The sequence below is a fragment of the Pinus tabuliformis genome, chromosome Q (genome assembly GCF_031772625.1).
Source record: "Pinus tabuliformis cultivar Carrire ecotype Pingquan chromosome Q, CPIR1, whole genome shotgun sequence".
NCBI lineage: Eukaryota > Viridiplantae > Streptophyta > Pinopsida > Pinales > Pinaceae > Pinus > Pinus tabuliformis.
The window spans coordinates 204,455,384-204,459,313 of NC_142296.1; the positions used below are offsets into that span (position 1 = coordinate 204,455,384).

The following is a 3,930-nucleotide window of genomic DNA, read 5'->3' on the forward strand; positions in this document are numbered from 1 at the left end:
GAATTTACCTAAGTCCAAATTCCAAATTTAAAGCCAAAGTTCTCTAAGAGTCCCATGATTCACTATCATCCAGACATGTAGGTTTCTTTAAAACCTACTATAATGCACACCAATCATTCTTTTGGAAGGGAATCAATAATGATATTAAAAATATGTGGCAAAATGTGATAAATGCCAAAAAAATAAAAGTGAAAACGTTATGACCCCCATATTGATCCATCCCTTAAATATTCCAAATCAGAAGTGGGAAGACATATCAATGGACTTTATCGAAGGATTACCCATGTTTGATGGCAAGGAAAAAATTCTCGTAGTAGTCAATAGACTCACCAAGTATGCACACTTCACGAGAATGAGGAAATCATACTCAATAAAATAAATTGCCGAGATCATTTTCAAGAATGTCTGCAAACTACATGGGTTTCCCAAGGTCATTATTAGTGATAGAGACGCTGAATTCAAAGGTAATTTTTGGAAGGAAATTTTCAAACATATAGGAACCTACCTCAACATGAGTTCATCATAGCATCCCCAAGCATATTTTCAAATAGAAGTTGTCAATAAATGTTTAGAAACCTACCTACATTGTTATGCAGCAAAGAAACAAAATAAGTGGGCTCAATGGTTACATCTCGGTGAATGGTGGTATAATTCTACTTACCACACTTAAAGAAAAATGACTCCATTTCAATCTTTTCATGGTTATGAACCTAATAAATGGAAGGACCTTGCCATTATCAAGACAAAACTTCTAGCAATTAAAGATCAGTTAAAAGAAACATGAAAAGTCCTCCAAGTACTAAAAGAAAATCTGAATATTGCAATAAATCGTATGAAGTAGTAGGCTAACCAAAACAAAACTGAAAGAGAATTTGAAGTTGGAGATTGGGTATTTGTTAAACTTGAGCCTTACAAGCAATTGTCCTTCAAACATAAGGGAAAAAACAAATTGGCACCAAGATTCTATGGACCGTACTAGATTAACAAAAATATCAACCAAGTAGCATACAATTTAAATCTTCCTGATAAAAGTCATGTTCACAACGTCTTCCATGTCTCTTGCCTTAAAAAAGCACTTGGAAAACACCAAGTGGAACATACAACACTTCCGACATTAGATGATAAAGGAAATATCATTTTAGAACCATAAGGTATCATCTCCACCAGGGAAAAGAAGTTGCAATCATGAATAATCAAAGAATACCTGATTAAGTGGAAAGACCTACAAGAAGAAGAAGCTTCCTAGGAGACAAAAGTGTTTGGTAAGCAACACCCATCGTTACGTATTCTTTGAGGACAAAGCATATTTTCGAGAGGGAGACAATGTTATGTAAAAATACAATCTTTATAATGATAGGTTAATTAGGAAAAAGGGCATGATCACAGATCATGCCCTTTCACTAAGAGGCACCCGAGGCGGTATATAAGCGAAGGGCTCTCCTATGTAACATCATCATTCAAGTTATTAACAAAAAATATATGTTTTCTATCAATTAATGGGTTGTTCGTTCCAAAAATACTTGCCAGTAGTGATAGTAGTGTTTCTATATGCATCAAGGGAGTAAATCCTTTCACTTATCCTATGACTCATGCTAGCCATCTATGTAATTCCACCAGCATTTTCATTAATGGGACCACATGCATAAATGAAAAATATCGTTGCAATTGCACTGAGCATGCCTAAAGTAGCTACTACAATACCATACATGGCAGCGAAACTAAAATTGACAAAAATTCTTACTGCAATTGCAAATATGGAAATACTAACAGATTTGTATCCCAAATCCAACCCAAATATAAAATTAATTTCCTCTTCCACAATGCCAACATTCATCACTACAATGGAGATAACAAGCGTATTTTTCAATCAAGGCTCAATTTCCTTCACAACCTTGATCTCAAACATGTCAGCTGCAAACAACATGTAGACTACAAAAATCGATAAACTGTAGAATTTACAATAAGAGAGTATCCAAAAAGAGGAAACACACCACAAGCAAAGACATATTATATAGATACTGCTATAATTTTTTTTGAGTATTGGTGACAGAATTTTGTGAAGCACCCATAATTCATGTAAGAGAGAAAACCCATATGATTTAACTTGCTCAAACTTTATTTTCCATCTGTAATCAATAATGGGTGCCATTTGACCTAACAATACCATTTTCATCCATTTTTTTTAGAAATATAAGCCCAAAAGCCCAATCCCAAGAAGAAACACATGAATTTCATCCACAGGAACTTGCGAAGGGACTACGACCACCAGATCGAACAACATTCCAATAAAAACATGTATCACGATAGTCCATAATGATAGAAGAATGACAACTTTTAAGAACTATTATAGACCACTTTATGAACTGCATTAAAATAAATATGAAGTTGTGAGCTCTCAAATAGTTTACTAAATATCCAACTGCAGCCTTCACAACCCATATGAGATAACATTCGATATTTAAGGCATGCATATCATTGCACTTATGCCATGGGTAATCAGAAGTGGTGGAATTCAAGCAAACATTGCCCGCCTTAGAGAAATTGGTATCACAAACATTGCTGAGTTAAAGCAGAGCATGGTTAACCATGCCCCAAATAGCAGCAATACAATGCAAAAAGAAAATTTATATTCTTTTGAATCATCTTTCTCATCTCCATCATTCTCTTCAAAAGTCACAGCCTCATTTTCATGCACCATCGTCCCAACAATACCAACAAGAAGTGATAATCTATGGCAATTATGATCTTGGACACTTGACGACGAAAATCTTGTAACCTTCCTTGTATTGTTTATTTACTATTCAAACCATCTTGACCATTCTCACCTTGAGGACTTGGTAAGAGGAAGCTAGATAATCCAAGCATCCAACCATAACAAAAACCAATGGAAAAGAATAGTCTTAAAAGTTTCCCCTGGCCTGAAGTGGTAAATGGAAAATGGAATACGTATATAAAACAAAAGCATGTCTACTATGATCTCTATAAATGGATCTGACATCGATGTATCCAAAGGGTATAGTGAAGGTGGAGAAAAACATTGTGATATTGCCTGGTAGGAATATCAGCGAGACAATCAAGCTTCCATAAACCGCAACAGACAGCAAGACCCTTCATGCATGTTTTGAGATCTTAAAATGGATTATAATCTGGATCAACAAGATATATGAGAAAGTATAAGACATTAGGACAAAGTACCTCTTGAAGAAGGCTGAAAAAGATGCTTATTTGTAACATATACACAATGTTTATTGATAACACAGACCCTATATGCATTGATCACCAAATCATCCAGCTTGGATCAAAACCTGCTTCAAACCCTAGTTTCCATTGAGTCATAACTCGCTCTAATATCACTGATCTAGATCGTAAGAGGAAGGAGGACAAATATCACCACAATACATAGAAAATAAAATAAAAAGAATAAGATAACACCCAACTCTTTATTAATGGAATGAAAAAACATTTTACATCTACTTCATGGAGTCCTCCATGTCTTTTTGAAAGGTGAGGTCCATTATTTATAGTATTTTCAATGCCTCCATGAGATACATCATTAAATACATGGGTAAATACCATGGGTAAAAACTATGGGTGGATACCACTTTCCATTGGGATAAAAATGGACTAAGATTTTTATTACAACAATAATAATTCTATTACATTCACTCACTCCATTTTACTCACATCGTTTTAAAAATAAATTTAATTACAATATCATGGGCCCAACACCATGGGTTTACCATGGGTGAAAACAACTTTTACTTTTATTTGGTATCACACCTAACAATCTTCCGCTTGAGACCAAATAGAAGCTTTCCCGAATGTTTTTCATATTTTTTATCTATCCTCACTACTAATCCTTTCCCAAGAAACCTTTCATCATGTTTGTGTTACTCCAACCAAGGTTATACAAATCTCTTGCTTATCCCT

At 34.6% G+C, this 3,930-nt stretch overlaps 1 pseudogene; it reads right to left on the reverse strand.

The window, feature by feature from the left end:
* Positions 1 to 1,929: 1,929 nt before the first annotated feature.
* On the reverse strand, positions 1,930 to 2,698 carry LOC149218917 (putative E3 ubiquitin ligase SUD1 pseudogene; annotated as a pseudogene).
* Positions 2,699 to 3,930: the final 1,232 nt, after the last annotated feature.